At 37.9% G+C, this 20,344-nt stretch overlaps 1 long non-coding RNA gene and 1 pseudogene across 25 annotated transcripts in view; one reads left to right on the top strand and one right to left on the bottom strand.

Annotated features, from left to right (window-relative positions):
- Positions 1–20,344, bottom strand: part of LOC144294777 (uncharacterized) — a 109,154-nt gene that overhangs the window by 33,843 nt on the left and 54,967 nt on the right. For 6 of the 25 annotated variants that reach the window (XR_013362150.1, XR_013362147.1, XR_013362148.1 and 3 more), the window contains one exon: positions 18,110–18,270. The exons of the other annotated variants lie outside the window; for them this stretch is intronic. This is a non-coding gene — a long non-coding RNA (uncharacterized LOC144294777). The remainder of the gene's footprint in view (positions 1–18,109; positions 18,271–20,344) is intronic. 25 annotated transcript variants of the gene reach the window in all.
- LOC144295533 (olfactory receptor 56B34-like) lies at positions 6,824–7,795 on the top strand (annotated as a pseudogene).

Below are 20,344 nucleotides of genomic sequence, written 5' to 3'. Positions count from 1 at the left end.
GATTCTCTCTCCCTCTCCCTCTGCCCATCTTGCTGCTCACTTTCTCTCTCTCTCTCTCTCATCTCAAATAAATAAATAAATTCTTAAAAAAAAGAAAAGAAACTCTAGAAAAAATTCCATTAAAAACACTTCAAATACAGTATTTTATAAAGTTTGAAATGTTGAGATATATAAATAATACCTTTTAGTGAAAGATGTAAAAGAAAATTTAAGTAAAATAAGCAGTAAATCAAATTGCTGAATAAAAAGGAAAAAGAATTTAAATTAAAAATAGTCCTACCATATGATTCATCAATTCCATTTTGGATACTTATCCAAGAAAATGAAAACACTAACTCAAAAACATATATGTACCCCTATATTTATTTCAGCATTATTTACAATAGCCAAGTTATGGAATGTGTTAATTTTTATAAATTAGTTTTCATATTTCATAGGATCCAAATTAAATTTGGACATTCTTGAAATCAACAAAAGAATTTAAGGTGCTGCTGGCAGTCTAAACATAAGAGTTTTAAATTTTCAATGTAAAATATTAAGTGGAAAAGAAATCTATATGTCAGATTGATGTGGGGAGCAAAAGCAAAAAAAAAAAAATTTAAATTTCCTTACAACTTATAGGTTGTTGACAAGTCCTTGAGATAGAGTGATGTCTAGGAACTAACCACCTTGATGTTAACACTTTGCTACGGGCAAAAGAGAATCTTAGCTTAACATCATCCCAACAACCAGGATCCTTTAAGTCTACTATTACATATTAAAATTCCCTTGGACTTGTGTCTTTTGGCTTGGAGAAGGTGAAGGTACAATTGTCTTTGGTCCTCTCAAATCCAAGTTTATCAGACACCATCCACCTCCACCATGCCACCCTAGGTTTGACCCCAATGAGATTAAAGTCATATACCTGAAGTGCAATAGTGGCAAAGTTGGTGCCACATCTGCCCTGGCCCTCAAGATTGGCCTTCTGGGTCTGTCTTCAAAAACGGTTGGTGATGACATTGCCAAGGCAACTGAGGATTAGAAGGGTTTGAGGATTACAGTGAAACTGACCATTCAGAATAGAGAGGCCCAAATAAGAGTGATGCCTTCTGCCTCTGTCCTGATTATCACAGCCCTCAAGGAGTCACCAACAGACAGAATGAAGTGGAAAAACATTAAGCACTGTAGAAATATCACTGTTGATGAGTTTGTCAATATTGCCCAACAGATGTGGCACTGATTTTTAGCCACAGAATTTTCTGGAACCATTAAAGAAATCCTAGAGACTGCCCAGTCTGTGGGCTCTAATGTTGATGGCTACCACCTTGTAACATCATAGATCACATCAATAGTGGTACAGTGGAATGCCCAGCTAGTTAAGAATTATAAAGGAAAATATTTCAATAAAAGATCATTTGACAATTAAAAAAAATTCCTTTGGAAACGTATTTTATCTCTACCCCCCCCATATGTGTTAGCAATCATCTTCCAAGCATATGGCCCACAAATATACATCTGAAGGGTCTCATGACTAAGGTTTGATTAGACAGTCATAAATGACCTTTTCCTAACAACAGCTAGCCCCTCAAAGTCCTGGAAACCTGGATTCTAAAATTTGGAGACGTATGCTATCCCTAACCTCCTCTAAGTATATAATCTGCCACCCCTCATAACCCTAATGCAGCTCTTCCTGCCCGCAGGTCCTGTCTCTGTGCTTTAATAAAACCACCTTTTGCACCAAAGATGTCTCAAGAATTCTTTCATGATGGTTCGTTCCAAACCCCAGCATTTCCACATAAAAATCTCTTCTAAATCTAGAGAAGTTTTGCTCACTATAGTAATCTCATCACAATTCACAAATAGAAAAATGGAACAGAATAAATAGACCTAGTACATATAAAAACTTACTGCACAGAAAAGGAGGCATCAGTAGCTAATGGGAAAAGAAACTAAAACTACTGTTTTGATATCTGGAGAAAAATAAAACAATACAAATATATTCTTCCTCCTGTAGTTCAAAATCTATTCATAATAAACGAATTATTTTTTTGTAATGAACCATTAAAAACAGTTTTAAAAAAGGTAATGAAAATAATAATCAAAATTCTGAATTGAAGATGATTTTCTAATTCACTCAAGATATACTGCCTATTTTCCCTTGCTATTAAAATAACTTGAAAATGTTCTATAGTCATGCAATAAAGACCTCACAAATGAGGAGGTATTGTTAGGAAAAGTTATATGGTGTTATATGGTGTTTTATGGTTCACCATAAAACTTATATGGTGAAACCAATGTTTCACTTAAGTATAAATATCCAAATATTTAAATGTCAAAATAACTATGGTAATTATAGTAATTAAATCTAGTATATGTTAAAATTCATTTAAGGAAATATATGGTATTATGTATTTTAAAAATAATACTCTAGCCTACTAAAACCTGAAAGTTGGAGGAAAGTTGTTAGTGGTTTAATTATCTTACATATCTCAGTATTTAAAAACAATAAATTGAAAAATATAGGTTTCAATATGTTTTCAATTTAACTTTTGTAATCAAAAAGGAAAAAAAGGTTATACTTTAAAAGAACCATTTTTGTCTATGCTATCCAGAGGAATCTACACATTCAACCCCTATCAAAATACCATTGACATTTTTCACAGAGCTGGAACAAATAATCCTAAAATTTGTATGGAACCAGAAAAGACCCCAAATAGCCAGAGGAATGTTGAATAATCCTAAAATTTGTATGGAACCAGAAAAGACCCCAAATAGCCAGAGGAATGTTGATAAAGAAAACCAAAGCTGCAGGCATCAAAATGCCAGACTTCAAGCTATATTACAAAGCTGTGAGCATCAAGACAGTGTGGTACTGGCACAAAAACAGACAGATCAAGAAAACAAACTAGAGAACCCAGAAATGGACCCTTAACTCTATTGTCAACTAATCTTCAACAAAACAGGAAAGAATATCCAATGGAAGAAGGACAGTCTCTTCAATAAATGGTGCTGGGAAAATTGTACATCCACATGCAGAAGAATGAAACGAGACCATTCTCTTACACCATACACAAAGATAAGCTCAAAGTGGATGAAAGACTTAAATGTGAGACAAGAATCCATCAAAATCCTAGAGGAGAACACAGGCAGCAACGTCTTCGACCTCAGCCACAGCAACTTCTTGCAAGACATGACTCCAAAGGCAAAGGAAACAAAAGCAAAAATGAACTTTAAAAAAGCTTAAAAGCTTCTGCACAACAAAGGAAACAGTCAACAAAACTTAAAGGCAACCTATGGAATGGGAGAAGATATTTCCAAAAGACATATCAAGTTCAAAAAGAGTGTTGCCTGTGTTCTCCTCCAGGATTTTGATGGAATCTTGTCTCACATTAAGATCTCTCATCCATTTTGAGTTTATCTTTGTGTATGGTGCAAGAGAGTGGTCTAGTTTCATTCTTCTGCATGTGGATGTCCAATTTTCCCAGCACCATGTATTGAAGAGACTGTCTTTTTTCCAGTGGATAGTCTTTCCTGCTTTGTCGAATATTAGTTGACCATAGAATTGAGTGCCCATTTCTGGGTTCTCTATTCTCTTCCATTGATCTATGTGTCTGTTTTTGTGCCAATACCACACTGTCTTGATGACCACAGCTTTGTAGTACAACGTGAAATCTGGCATTGTGATGCCCCCAGCTATGGTTTTCTTTTTTAACATTCCTCTGGCTATTTGGGGTCTTTTCTAATTGCACACAAATCTTAAGATAATTCGTTCACTTTCTCTGAAGGAAGTCCACGGTATTTTGATAGGGATTGCATTAAATGTGTAAATTGCCCTGGGTAACATTGACATTTTCACAATATTAATTCTTCCAATCCATGAGCATGGAATATTTTTCCATCTCTTTGTGTCTTCCTCAATTTCTTTCAGAAGTGTTCTGTAGTTTTTAGGGTATAGATCCTTTACCTCTTTGGTTAGGTTTATTCCTAGGTATCTTATGCTTTTGGGTGCAATTGTAAATGGGATTGACTTCTTAATTTCTCTTTTTGAACTTGGCCACAGTAACTTCTTGCAAGATACATCCATGAAGGCAAGAGAAACAAAAGCAAAAATGAACTATTGGGACTTCATCAAGATAAGAAGCTTTTGCACAGCAAAAGAAACAGTCAACAAAACTAAAAGACAACCTGCAGAATGCGAGAAGATATTTGCAAATGACATATCAGATAAAGGGCTAGTTTCCAAGATCTATAAAGAACTTATTAAACTCAACAGCAAAAAAACAAACAATCCAATCATGAAATGGGCAAAAGACATGAAGAGAAATTTCACAGAGGAAGACATAGACCTGGCCAACAAGCACATGAGAAAATGCTCTGCATCACTGGCCATCAGGGAAATACAAATCAAAAAACAATGAGATACCACCTCACACCAATGAGAATGGGGGAAATTAACAAGGCAGGAAGCAACAAATGTTGGAGAGGATGTGGAGAAAGAGGAACCCTCTTGCACTGTTGGTAAAAATGTGAACTGTACAGCCACTCTGGAAAACTGTGTGGAGGTTCCTCAGAGCATTAAAAATAGACCTGCCCTATGACCCAGCAATTGCACTGTTGGGGATTTACCCCAAAGATACAGATGATGTGAAACGCTGGGACACCTGCACCCCGATGTTTGTAGCAGTAATGTCCACAATAGTCAAACTGTGGAAGGAGCCTCAGTGTCCATGAAAGATGAATGGATAAAGAAGATGTGGTATACTTATACAATGGAATATTACTCAGCCATTAGAAATGACAAATACCCACCATTTGTTTCGAGTGGATAGTATTGGAGGGTACTATGCTGAGTGAAATAAGTCAATCAGAGAAGGACAAACATTATATGGTCTCATTCATTTGGGGAATATAAAAAATAATGAAAGGGAATATAGGGGAAAGGAGAGAAAATGAGTGGGAAATATCAGAAAGGGAGACAGAACACGAGAGAGTCCTAACTCTGGGAAATGAACAAGGGGTGGTAGAAAGGGAGGTGGGTGGGGGGGTTGGGGTGACTGGGTGATGGGCACTGAGGGGGCACTTGATGGGATGAGCACTGGGTGTTATGCTATATGTTGGCAAATTGAACACCAATAAAAAATAATTAAAAAAAAGACATATCAGATAAAAGGCAAGTATCCAAGATCTACAAAGAACTTATCGAGCCCAACACCCAAAAAACAAATAATCCAGTCAAGAAATGGGCAGAAGACATGAACAGACATTTCTCCAAAGAAGACATACAAATGGCCAACAGACAAAAAAAAAAAAAAAAAAAAAAAAAAAAAAATTGGCCAACAGACATATGAAAAAATGCTCAACATCACTTGTCATCAGGAAAATGCAAATCAAAACCACAATAAGATATCACTTTACACCAGTTAGAATGGCTAAAATTAACTAGATGGGAAAAAACAAATGTTGGCAAGGATGTGGAGAAAGGGGGACCCTCTTACACTCTTGGTAGGAATGATACATTCTACTGATACAAAGCTGATACATTCCATACTCTGGAAAACAGCATGGAGGTTCCTTGAGAGGTTAAAAATAGAGGTACTCTATGACCCAGCAATTGCACTACTAGGTATTTACCTCAAAGATACAGATGTATTGAAATGAACGGGCACCTGCACCCCACTGTTCATAGAAGCAATATCCACAATAGCCAAACTGTGGAAGGAGCCAAGATGTCCTTTGACAGATAAATGGAAAAAGAAGATGTGATATAAATCAATTGGAGAAAGACAATTATATGGTTTCACTCATATGCAGAATATAAGAGATAGTGTAGAGGATCATAAGGGAAATAGAGGACACTGAATGGGGAAAAAAATAGACAGGGAGATAAACCATGAGACACTCTTAACTCTGGGAAACAAACAGGGTTGCTGAAGAGGAAGTGGGGAAGGAGGTGAGGTAACTGGGTGATGGGCATTATGGAGAGCACATGACGTGGTGAACACTGGATGTTAAACACACTTGATGAATTATTGAAAACTACATCTGAAACTAATGATGTACTATATATATTGGCTAATTGAATTTAAAAATTAAAATAACCATTTTTATTAAGCCATCAGCAATAGTTTAACAAAATGTGCATGGCAGCTAAATACAGAATGCTAAGATTTTAGCTCCAGTGTGTTTATCATTTAAAACTGGAGCAGCCCCAGTAGCTCAGCTGTTTAGCACTGCCTTTGGCCCAGGGCATGATCCTGGAGACCCAGGATTGAGTCCCACGTCGGGCTCCCTGCATGGAACCTGCTTCTCCCCCTGCCTGTGTCTCTGCCTCTCTCTCTCTCTCTCTCTCTCTCAAATCACTTAATTTCTATGAACTTCAATTTCCTCAAATTTGGAAAAGGCCTCTTTCAAAGGAGTTTTTGTACAAACATCTAAAACCTATCCAAAACAAAACCATTATGGTAATTTCTGTTTTGATTTCTTCTTCTTCCTTGGAAGACCTCTATTCTATCCTTAATTTTTACCTCCTGAGAAATCAGAATATTCAGGACTGAATACTCTCCTACTTTGTCTACATCAAAAATACCTACAAAAATACCACCGAGTGACCTGAAGCTGGTAACTAATTTTGTTTCTTCTGTAATCTTCCTTTTAGGACTATTTTGGCCATCTCAGTTACTCTTTTCTGAACATTTTCCAGAGACAAGAGACATGGTGTAATATCATGATGAAAGGGATTATGAGTGAATCTTATATCTTTAAATTAAATCTGAATCACAGCTGAACACTTAACCAAGTTTCCTTCTTATTTCCCTCTATCTACAGACAGACGCTACAGTTTCAGATGTCTCAAGATCGGGATATCTCCCAGAATGCACCCAACAGCTCAAGATTTCAAGTGTCTAACTTCATCCTGATGGGGCTTCCATGCATTCATGAATGGCAGCTCTGGCTTTCCCTGCCCGTGGCTGTGAGATGTCTTAGCTCTTGGTGCCAACATTCTTATTGTGATCACTGTTCACCATAAGTATAACCTCTAGAGCCCATGTATCAATTCCTTAGTGTCTTGGTTATAGTGGACATTGGCTTGTCAAAAATCATCATGCCCAAGATTTTGGCCATATTCTGGTTTGATGTCAAGGCCATTAGCTTCCCTGAGTGCTTTACTCAAATTTATGCTGTTCATTGTTTTATTAGCATAGAGTCAGTCATCTTCTTCTGCATGGCTGTGGATAGATATGTAGCCATCTGCCACCCCACTTCAATACTCCTCCATAGTTACTGAAGCTTTTGTGGTAAAAGCACAGTGTTCATGGTGCTTAGGAATGTACTGTTGACCATCCCAGTGCCTATAGTGCCCAGAGACACTATTGCTCTCGGAATGAAATTGAGCACTGCATGTGCTCCAACCCAGGGGTTACTGGCTTGGCCCATCATGATATTACCATTAAAATGTTCTATCAATTGGCTTTGGCATGGGTCCTGGGTAGAAGTAGCAAGGTTCTAGTCTTTATTTCCTATGCTCTAATCTTTCAATCTGTGCTGGTTCTGCACTCTACTGAGGCAAATAATCAAGGCTCTGAGCACCTGCCGTTCCCATCTCATCTTCATCTTCTTTTTCTACACAGCCATTGTGATGGTATCTATAGCTCATCTGGCTGGAAAAGCAGTTCCCATCTTCCCTGTTCTTCTAAATGTGCTCAACATTGTCATTTCCCCAGCCCTCAACCCCATGGTATATGCTCTTAGGGCTCAGGGGTTCAGAGTAGGCTTCTGGAGGGTATTTGAGTTAGAAAAGAACGTGTCCCCAAAATGACACAAACTTAAAGAATGTGATATGCCATGTTACAAAAGAGCACAGGTTTTGAAAACCCAGGCTGCAGTCCAATTTCCATCTTTCATTAGGAAATACAATTTGCTAGCCAACAAAAATTCACACTGTCTAGAAATAAAAATGTTGTAAATTAAATAGATATGAGAGGCAGTTCCTGACTAAATGGAACTATATACTTGTTTTTAATGGAATCAATTTACATTTAAAACCTACAAACTTAGGGAAGGGCAAGATGGCTGAAGAGTAGGGTCCCCAAATCACCTGTCCCCACCAAATTACCTAGATAACCTTCAAGTCATCCTGAAAATCTAGGAATTTGGCCTGAGATTTAAAGAGAGACCAGCTGGAATGCTACAGTGAGAAGAGTTCGTGCTTCTATCAAGGTAGGAAGATGGGAGAAAAAGAAATAAAGGAACAAAAGGCCTCCAAGGGGGAGGGGCCCCGCGAGGAGCCGGGCTAAGGCTGGGGCGAGTGTCCCCAGGACAGGAGAGCCCCGTCCCAGAGAAGCAGGAGCTGCACCAATCTTCCTGGGTGGAAAGGCGCCCGCAGGGAGTTAGAGCAGGACCCCAGGAGGGCGGGGATGCCCTCAGGCTCCCGGGGACACTAACAGACACCTGCGCACCCAGGAGAGTGCGCCATACCTCGTGGCCGAGCTCCCTAAAAGACTGAAGCACGCTCCGCTGGACCTGGAGCTGCTCGGAGGGGCTCGGGCGGCGGCTCCGCGGAGAGGGCTGCCCAGCCGGAGCCCAAATCCAACAGCGCAGGCCCCAGAGCACAGGGCGCCGGGACACAGCCCAGGATCCGGCCTCCCCCCCGGGACAGGCAGAGGCCGGGAGGGCCCAGGACCCCAAGGACGCTCCTGCCCCGAGCTGAGCAGATCAGCGGCCCTGCCCCCGAGCATTCAGGCCCCTATAGACAGAGAGCTCCGGAGTTACTGCGGGAGCTGACTCCAGGGCTCCAGAGCTGGCCGCAGCCACTGCGGTTCTTCTTCCTGGGGCCTAACAGGGTAAACAGCCCCCACTGAGCCCTGCACCAGGCAGGGGGCAGAGCAGCTCCCCAAAGTGCTAACACCTGAAAATCAGCACATCAGGCCCCTCCCTGAGAAGACCAGCTAGACGGACAAGTTCCAGGGGAAGTCAAGGGACTTAAAGTATACAGAATCAGAAGATACTCCCCCGTGGTTTTTTAATTTTTTATTATTTTTTATTTTTTTAATTTTTTTTTATTTTTTGCTTCTTAATTTGTTTGCTTCCCCCACCCTTTTTTTCCTTTCTTTTTTTTCTTTCTCTTTTTCTTCTCTTTTTTTTTCTTTTTTCTTCCTTTTTTCTTTACCTTTTTCACTTTTCTCTCCTTCTTTCTCCTCTTTTTCTCCTTTTCCCAATACAACCTGTTTTCGGCCACTCTGCACTGAGCAAAATGAGTAGAAGGAAAACCTCACCTCAAAAAAAAGAATCAGAAACAGTCCTCTCTCTCACAGAGTTACAAAATCTGGATTATGATTCAATGTCAGAAAGCCAATTCAGAAGCACTATTATACAGCTACTGGTGGCTCTACAAAAAAACATAAAGGACTCAAGAGACTTCATGACTGCAGAATTTAGATCCAATCAGGCAGAAATTAAAAATCAATTGAATGAGATGCAATCCAAACTAGAAGTCCTAACAACGAGGGTTAACGAGGTGGAAGAATGAGTGAGTGACATAGAAGACAAGTTGATGGCAAAGAGGGAAACTGAGGAAAAAAGAGACAGACAATTAAAAGACCATGAGGATAGATTAAGGGAAATAAACGACAGCCTGAGGAAGAAAAACCTACGTTTAATTGGGGTTCCCGAGGGCACCGAAAGGGCCAGAGGGCCAGAATATGTATTTGAACAAATCCTAGCTGAAAACTTTCCTAATCTGGGAAGGGAAACAGGCATTCAGATCCAGGAAATAGAGAGATCCCCCCCTAAAATCAATAAAAACCAACACCTCGACAACTAATAGTTAAGCTTGCAAATTCCAAAGATAAAGAGAATATCCTTAAAGCAGCAAGAGACAAGAAATCCCTGACTTTTATGGGGAGGAGTATTAGGGTAATAGCAGACCTCTCCACAGAGACCTGGCAGGCCAGAAAGGGCTGGCAGGATATATTCAGGGTCCTAAATGAGAAGAACATGCAACCAAGAATACTTTATCCAGCAAGGCTCTCATTCAAAATGGAAGGAGAGATAAAGAGCTTCCAAGACAGGCAGGAACTGAAAGAATATGTGACCTCCAAACCAGCTCTGCAAGAAATTTTAAGGGGGACTCTTAAAATTCCCCTTTAAGAAGAAGTCCAGTGGAACAATCCAGAAAAACAAGGACTGAATAGATACCATGATGACACTAAACTCATATCTTTGAATAGTAACTCTGAACATGAACGGGCTTAATGACCCCATCAAAAGGCACAGGGTTTCAGACTGGATAAAAAAGCAGGACCCATCTATTTGCTGTCTACAAGAGACTCATTTTAGACAGAAGGACGCCTACAGCCTGAAAATAAAAGGTTGGAGAACCATTTACCATTCAAATGGTCCTCAAAAGAAAGCAGGGGTAGCAATCCTCATATCAGATAAACTCAAATTTACCCTGAAGACTGTAGTGAGAGATGAAGAGAGACACTATATGATACTTAAAGGATCTATCCAACAAGAGGATTTAACAATCCTCAATATATATGCCCCAAATGTGGGAGCTCCCAAATATTTAAATCAATTAATAACCAAAGTGAAGAAATGCTTAGATAATAATACACTTATACTTGGTGACTTCAATCTAGCTCTTTCTATACTCGATAGGTCTTCAAGCACAACATCTCTAAAGAAATGAGAGCTTTAAATGATACACTGGACCAGATGGATTTCACAGATATCTACAGAACTTTACATCCAAACTCAACTGAATACACATTCTTCTCAAGTGCACATGGAACTTTCTCCAGAATAGACCACATACTGGGTCACAAATCGGGTCTGAACCGATACCAAAAGATTGGGATTGTCCCCTGCATACTCTCAGACAATAATGCCTTGAAATTAGAACTAAATCACAACAAGAAGTTTGGAAGGACCTCAAACATGTGGAGGTTAAGGACCATCCTGCTAAAAGATGAAAGGGTCAACCAGGAAATTAAGGAAGAATTAAAAAGATTCATGGAAACTAATGAGAATGAAGATACAACCATTCAAAATCTTTGGGATGCAGCAAAAGCAGTCCTAAGGGGGAAATACATCGCAATACAAGCATCCATTCAAAAACTGGAAAGAACTCAAATACAAAAGCTAACCTTACACATAAAGGAGCTAGAGAAAAAACAGCAGATAGATCCTACACCCAGTAGAAGAAGAGAGTTAATTAAGATTCAAGCAGAACTCAATGAAATCGAGACCAGAAGAACTGTGGAACAGATCAACAAAACCAGGAGTTGGTTCTTTGAAAGAATTAATAAGATAGATAAACCATTAGCCAGCCTTATTAAAAAGAAGAGAGAGAAGACTCAAATTAATAAAATCATGAATGAGAAAGGAGAGATCACTACCAACACCAAGGAAATACAAACGATTTTAAAAACATATTATGAACAGCTATATGCCAATAAATTAGGCAATCTAGAAGAAATGGATGCATTCCCGGAAAGCCACAAACTACCAAAACTGGAACAGGAAGAAATAGAAAACCTGAACAGGCCAATAACCAGGGAGGAAATTGAAGCAGTCATCAAAAACCTCCCAGGACACAAAAGTCTAGGGCCAGATGGCTTCCCAGGGGAATTCTATCAAACGTTTAAAGAAGAAACCATACCTATTCTCCTAAAGCTGTTTGGAAAGATAGAAAGAGATGGAGTACTTCCAAATTCGTTCTATGAGGCCAAAACCAGACAAAGACCCCACCAAAAAGGCGAATTACAGACCAATATCCCTGATGAACATGGATGCAAAAATTCTCAACAAGATACTAGCCAATAGGATCCAACAGTACATTAAGAAAATTATTCACCATGACCAAGAAGGATTTATCCCCGGGACACAAGGCTCGTTCAACACCCGTAAAACAATCAATGTCATTCATCATATCAGCAAGAGAAAAACCAAGAAACAAATGATCCTCTCATTAGATGCAGAGAAAGCATTTGATAAAATACAGCATTCATGCCTGATCAAATCTCTTCAGAGTGTAGGGATAGAGGGAACATTCCTCGACATCTTAAAAGCCATCTATGAAAAGCCCACAGCAAATATCATTCTCAATGGGGAAGCACTGGGAGCCTTTCCCCTAAGATCAGGAACAGACAGGGATGTCCACTCTCACCACTGCTATTCAACATAGTACTGGAAGTCCTAGCCTCAGCAATCAGACAACAAAAAGACATTAAAGGCATTCGAATTGGCAAAGAAGAAGTCAAACTCTCCCTCTTTGCCAATGACATGATACTCTACATAGAAAACCCAAAAGCCTCCACCCCAAGATTGCTAGAACTCATACAGCAATTTGGTAGCATGGCAGGATACAAAATCAATGCCCAGAAATCAATGGCATTTCTATACACTAACAATGAGACTGAAGAAAGAGAAATTAAGGAGTCAATCCCATTTACAATTGCACCCAAAAGCATAAGATACCTAGGAATAAACCTAACCAAAGAGGTAAAGGATCTATACCCTAAAAACTATAGAACACTTCTGAAAGAAATTGAGGAAGACACAAAGAGATGGAAAAATTTTCCATGCTCAGGGATTGGCAGAATTAATATTGTGAAAATGTCAATGTTACCCAGGGCAATATACACATTTAATGCAATCCCTATCAAAATACCATGGACTTTCTTCAGAGAGTTAGAACAAATTATTTTAAGATTTGTGTGGAATCAGAAAAGACCCCGAATAGCCAGGGGAATTTTAAAAAAGAAAACCATAGCTGGGGGCATCACAATGCCAGATTTCAGGTTGTACTACAAAGCTGTGGTCATCAAGACAGTGTGGTACTGGCACAAGAACAGACACATAGATCAATGGAACAGAATAGAGAATCCAGAAGTGGACCCTGAACTTTATGGGCAACTAATATTCGATAAAGGAGGAAAGACAATCCACTGGAAGAAAGACAGTCTCTTCAATAAATGGTGCTGGGAAAGTTGGACATCCACATGCAGAAGAATGAAACTAGACCACTCTCTTTCACCATACACAAAGATAAATTCAAAATGGATGAAAGATCTGAATGTGAGACAATATTCCATCAAAATCCTAGAGGAGAACACAGGCAATACCCTTTTTGAACTCGGCCACAGTAACTTCTTGCAAGATACATCCAAGAAGGCAAAAGAAACAAAAGCAAAAATGAACTATTGGGACTTCATCAAGATAAGAAGCTTTTGCACAGCAAAGGATACAGTCAACAAAACTAAAAGACAACCTACAGAATGGGAGAAGATATTTGCAAATGACGTATCAGATAAAGGGCTAGTTTCCAAGATCTATAAAGAACTTCTTAAACTCAACACCAAAGAAACAAACAATCCAATCATGAAATGGGCAAAAGACATGAAGAGAAATCTCACAGAGGAAGACATAGACATGGCCAACATGCACATGAGAAAATGCTCTGCATCACTGGCCATCAGGGAAATACAAATCCAAACCACAATGAGATACCACCTCACCCCAGTAAGAGTGGGGCAAATTAACAAGGCAGGAAACCACAAATGTTGGAGAGGATGTGGAGTAAAGGGAACCCTCTTACACTGTTGGTGGGAATGTGAACTGGTGCAGCCACTCTGGAAATCTGTGTGGAGATTCCTCAAAGAGTTAAAAATAGACCTGCCCTACGACCCAGCAATTGCACTGTTGGGGATTTACCCCAAAGATTCAGATGCAGTGAAACTCCAGGACACCTGCACCCCGATGTTTCTAGCAGCAATGTCCACAATAGCCCAACTGTGGAAGGAGCCTCAATGTCCATCCAAAGATTAATGGATAAAGAAGATGTGGTTTATGTATACAGTGGAATATTACTCAGCCATTAGAAATGACAAATACCCACCATTTGCTTTGACGTGGATGGAACTGGAGGATATTATGCTGAGTGAAGTAAGTCAATCGGAGAAGGACAAACATTGTATGTTCTCATTCATTTGGGGAATATAAATAATAGTGAAAGGGAATATAAGGGAAAGGAGAAGAAATGTGTGGGAAATATCAGAAAGGGAGACAGAACATAAAGACTCCTAACTCTGGGAAACGAACTAGGGGTGATGGAAGGGGAGGAGGGCGGGGGGTGAGGGTGAGTGGGTGACGGGCACTGAGGGGGGCACTTGACGGGATGAGCACTGGGTGTTATTCTGTATATTGGTAAATTGAACACCAATAAAAAATAAATTTATTATTAAAAAAAACCTACAAATTAGAAATAATTCAAACATGCATCAGCTGATGGATGGATAAATAAAATGAGGTATAGCCACCTTTTGGTATATTATCCAACAATAAAAATGAATGAAGTGTTGATACTGCTACAATATGGATGAACCTTTAAAACATCATGTTAATTGAAAGAAGCCAGACATAATATGTCATATATTGTATAATTTTATTTTTGGGAATTGTGTTTAATAAGCAAATCTATAGAGATAGAAGTTGATTGGTGTTTGTCAGGGACTGAGAATGTTGGTTGTAGGAGAAGAGTGATCAATGCTCTTAGATAACATTTCTTTTTGTGGTGATGAAGTTGTTCTGGAATTCTATAATGGTGATAGTTGCACAATTCTATGAATATATTAAAAACCATTGAATTATACACTTCAAAGTGTAAAACAATAGTATGTGCAATACAATTTTATTTTTTAAATTTTGCCAGAAGCTTGTCTAACATTGCAGGCAGCAGACTTTCTTCTAGAGATCAGTATAATAAAAATTAATTATATGTGGCAAGCATATAACATACATTATTTTGTGACTTGACAAAGGCTGATCTTTCTCACTATATACAGAGCCAATTTTTATTTGATCCAAGAAAGCTTTCTGGAAGAGAAGTAATGAGACCACCTGCCCCTATAATCTCTTCATTTTAGATTTTAATATATGCCTTTTCTCAAAGAGTGGATGATGATCCCAACAGAGTCTAGACCTATCTGCATCAAAGATCATAGAAAATTTCTCAAGGGGAAATCTCACCATCAGTTAAGAGAGAGAGTATGTGTTGGGAGGAAGTAGAACTGATGTCCTGGGACCAGTATCAAAATCCAGATGGGGGATCCCTGGGTGGCTCAGCGGTTTGGCGCCTGCGTTTGGCCCAGGGCGCGATCCTGGAGACCCGGGATCGAATCCCACGTCGGGCTCCCGGTGCATGGAGCCTGCTTCTCCCTCTGCCTGTGTCTCTGCCTCTCTCTCTCTCTCTCTCTGTGACTATCATAAAAAAAAAAAAAAAAAAATCCAGATGGACAAGGGAGGGTTGCCAGATTTAGCAAATAAAAATACAGAACATAAGTTAAATTTTAATTTCAGAAAAATAGCAAATGTTTTTTAGTAATAGTACATGCCATGCAACATTTGGTATCTACTCATACTTAAAAAATTATTTATTGTTTATCTAAAATTCAAACTTAACTTGGTGACCTAAATTTTATCTGGACTGCCACCAGGTAGTAGATTGCTCAGAGTCCCCACATGGCTGAGGGTGTGAGACTCTCTCTGACTTAGTCTCTCCAACTCTATAGGAAGACTTTGGGAAGAGTATTTTTCATAAGATGAAGCATGTAAGTACAAGGTAAAGGGCTGTCAACTTGGGAGTCTCAGCATGGAGCGTGCTTGGCCAAACATACTGAGGAAATGTATTCATCCTACCACAAAGAAATTTTTAGGAAATAGAAAGTGGTATGACAGTGTGGAGAAGTCATAAATCTTCTTCCTAGGAAACTATAATATTAGAAATAATTATCAGAAATACTCACATCATGGTTCTGGATACCACCCAGTGGAAAAACTACATATTGAGAGACATTTATTGAACAGCTGCCAAATGTTGGGTAGAAGACACAGGACTCTTTTGTTCTTGCATGGAGTGACTCCCATGTAACCTCTTCCAATCCCAGTTGGTCAGTATGACAATTTCACCAGCGAAAGACTGGGTGTAAAATTAGCAGCTTCATTGTCAGAGAGGCTGATTATTTGGAATGAAGAGTGTAAAACCCTTTTCCAGGGTGAAGGGGAAAGCCCTGCAGTCATCCTAGCCAGAGAATGATGCCCTGACTGGGGTTAGCAGCAGACTAGAAGACTGGCCAGATGTTCACAAGGAGATATTAGCAATGAGAGAAGCTTAGAGGCTTTGATTAGCTCTTCACACATGCCCCACTGACTAGAAGTTTGTACAGACATTCAAGGGAGAACAAAGAGACCCCAAATTCTCCACACATCCTAAGCTGCCCAGAGGCTAAGTGCAGAAAACACTTGAGAAGACTGATGGAAAATTAAAGCCAGGGCAGACTTAAAAATTGCCTAAACTTTGAATATAAGCACATTCCAAGCTGAACACAAATCCATAGCAGAGGAGACAACTATTACTAAGGTATTTAGAGACATCTGATAAATCACTGGTAGCCTACTAAGCTATGCAGACACAAGGAAAGTCATTAAATTCTAGGCTTAATAATAAAATTTTAAATTTAAAACTTTCAAGCAGAGAAGTCAGGTGAGCACTGTGGGAGAGACAGGTTTCACAGATGCCAGGAAAAGTTACTTTAAAAAAACAAAACAGCAACAACACTTGCAGGGGGGTAAAATCAGGAAAAAAAATATTTAAAATGCATAGTTTTAAAAAGCTGTTTATTTAAATAAAGTAGGAGACATGTAGAGAAAGAAGATAATAAGACCTATGGTGGGGGGGTGGGGGATGGAGGAGTCATCAAAATGGACTCTCAGTGGACCCAGATATTGCTTTTATCAAAGACAGATTTCAGAGAAGATATTATAAATATGTTAAAAGAATTAAAGGGAACCATACTTAAAGAATTAAAAAAGATAGGAAGACAGTGACTACAAGCAGAGAATCTTGATAAAGAGATAAAAACTATATATATATATATTAATATATATATATTAATCAAATGGAATTTCTGGAATTGAAAAGTAGGATAACTGAGGGGGAAAAAAACAACAGTGAATTTGCAAGTAAATCGAGAAAAAGAATACAATCTGAAGGACAAAGAGAAAAAAATAGTTAAAGAAAAAGGAACAGAGACTCAGAGAGCTGAGATACAACAAAATACCAACATATGTGAAATGCAATTCTCAGAAGGATAAGAGAGACCAAGAATGGGGCTGAAGAAAATACTGAAGAATCAAAAACACTTAATAAAAAAACATTAATCTACATATTGAAGAACATCAGAGTCCCAGCTATGATAAAAACAAAGAAATCTACATCTACACACTGAGAGTCAACCTACTAAAGACTAAGACAAAACAATCTTAAAGGCAACAAGAGAAAAATAATGCATCATAAACACACATTACAATTGATAATGACACTTGGAGGCCAGAAGGCAGTAGAATGACACATCCCAAGTTCTGAAAGTTCTTAGTGTCAACCAAGAATTCTATATCCAGCAAATTATCCCTCAAAAATAAAGGCAAAATAAAACAATCACAAACAGAAAAAAAAAAAAGGCTGAGGAAATTCACTGCCAACAGACTTTCCTTATAGGAAATACTACAGAAAATCTTGGAGGAAAGCAAGTAACACCAGACAGTATGTTGAATCCATAGGAAGAAATGAAGAAACTAAAAATGGTAAATATGTGGCAAATATAATGACTGTATAAATAAATATATATATTTTTTTCTCTCAAAACTTCTTTAAAAGACATAAGACTATATAGAGCAATAATAACAAAACTGTGTTGGTGGGTTTGTAACACATAAAGATATAATATTTATGCAACAGTGAGAACAAAGAAGGAGGAGGTAATCTAGATATTCTGGAACAAAGTTCTTATATTTTATCAGAATCAAGTTTTTATTCATGTAAATTGTGATAAAAAGAGGTGCATTCATAAAGCAATATCTAAGAAAATAACCAAAGCACAGTTTAAGAATTAAAGGATTAAAATGGTACAATAAAATTTTTATTTCATACAAAATAAGTAAAATGGTAGTAAAAGCAATAGATGAGCAAAACCTGGAGGAACCTGAGACATACAGAAACAAAAAGCAAAATAGCATATACAAATCCAAACATATAAACAATAACATCAAATATGCAGGGATTAAACACTACCATCAAAAGTACTCAAGGGACGCCTGTGTGGCTCAGTGGTTGAGCATCTGCCTTCAACTCAGGGTGTGATCCTGGAGTCCCTGGATTGAGTCCCACATCAGGTTCCCTGCATGGAGCTGGCTTCTCTCTCTTCCTGGGTCTCTGCCTCTCTCTCTGTGTCTCTTGTGAATAAATAAATAAAATAAAATCAGAAAGAAAGAAAGAAGAAAGAAAGAAAGAAAGAAAGAAAGAAAGAAAGAAAGAAAGAAAGAAGAAAGAAAGAAAGAAAAGAAAAACACTCTGAAAGTACAAATAGTTTAAAATTTAAAAAGTAAAAATATAAGCTATACAGATAAAAATCGTAAGTGCTGGACTGACTATATAAATGTCAGATAAAATAGACCTTAAAACAAATATTTCTAGAGTCATTTAATAATGCTAGAACAAACACCTTAAAAAGATATATCATCTATAAATGTGGGCACCTATCAATACAGCCCCAAAATGTTTAAAGCAAATCTTACATAATTTAGAGAAAAAAACAGCTCAACAACAATAGTTAGGGATTTCAATATGCCACCCTCAATAATTAATAGAATAACTAAACAGAATATCAGCAAGAATACAGAACACTTGAACAACATTATTGACCAACTTGATATAGTTGATATTTATATAACACTCTATCCAATGACAGCAGAATACACATCTTTCAGGTACATTTAAATATTCCAGGATAAATCAAATACCACATGATAAAACCAGTCTCAACAAATGTTAAAAAAAGTTTAAAGATTGATACCATATAAAATATTTTCTGATCCCAACAGAATTAAATTAGAAATTCAAAACGAGGGCACCTGGGTGGCTCAGTGGTTGAATGTCTGCTTTTGGCTCAGAGTGTGATCCTGGAGTCCCAGGATTGAGACCCACATCGGGCTCCCCGCATGGAGCCTACTTTTCCCTCTGCCTGTGTCTCTGCCTCTCTCTCTGTGTCTGTCATGAATAAATAAATAAAATCTTTATAAAAAAAGAAATTCAAAACAAAAATTTCAAAGAATTTCCAGATGCTTAGAAATAAAATTACACACTTCTAAATAAACCATAGGTTAAAAAAATTATAATGGGAATTATAAAATATTTTAAATTACATGAAAATTAAAATGCAACATATGAAAATGTATGGAATGCATCTGAAGCAGACATAAATGGAAAACTATAGCTTTATTCTTTTTTTGAAAACTGTAGCTTTAAATATCTGTATTTAAAAAGAAGAAAAATTTCAAATCTGTAATCTAAGCTTCTGTTTTAAGATATTAGAAGAATTAAAACCAAAGCAAGTAGATGAAATAATAAAAAGAGAACAGAAATCAATGAAATAGAAAATTTAAAAAGAATAAAGAAAATAAATAAAACCATTAATCCATCCTAAATATTTATTTAAAGAAAATAATCTGTAAAAAGGTGTGAATTTTATTAAGAAAAATGTTCATTGTATCATTACTCAAAAAATAAAATGCAGTCCATAAAAAGCATATCTACAAGACTTTATAATTTTAGGGGCACCTGGGTGACTCAGTTGGTTGAGCATCTGACTCTCGGTTTTGGCTCAGGTCCTGATCTCATGGATGGTGACATTGAGCCCTAAGGCGGTCTCCATGCTCAGTAGGAGTCTGCCTGGATATTTTCTCCCTGTCCTTCCTCCTACTCATTCTCACTTTGTCTCTGTCTCCTTCTCTCTCTCGCATAAGTAAATAAATAAATCTTTTTTTTTTTTAGTCTTTATAATTACAATGGGAAACTATGAAATAATATTAATTTAAAAAGAAAACTATAAACTATCTTCAATAAGATATCTCTCTCTCTCTTTCCTTCTCTCCCCCCCACCCCCAACATTTACTATTTGATATGCTTTGGTGAAAGAATGATAAAGTTTTTGGAGTGCCTGGCCTGATCTGCCACATAATGGTGGTTGACACCTAGCTTTCAGTATCTACTTTTCTAAGAAATGTCCTCCCTAATAATATGATTGACAAGAAGGCACGCTCCTTCCTCACAATATTTTGGAGGAGGAGTAGGCATTTGACTTCAACTGAGCCTAAAAGACCATTCTCTAAAATTATTAGGCAGTCACTCGCCAGTGAACAAAATTTTTAAATGTAACACTCGGAAACTATATTTCCAGGCTATGGAGAAAACCAACCTATAGTATGATATATAACTACTACACACAGGAAATAGAGATGATAGTTGGAC

This window comes from Canis aureus, chromosome 23 (assembly GCF_053574225.1).
Source record: "Canis aureus isolate CA01 chromosome 23, VMU_Caureus_v.1.0, whole genome shotgun sequence".
NCBI lineage: Eukaryota > Metazoa > Chordata > Mammalia > Carnivora > Canidae > Canis > Canis aureus.
This window is presented reverse-complemented; position numbering and strand designations above follow the sequence as displayed.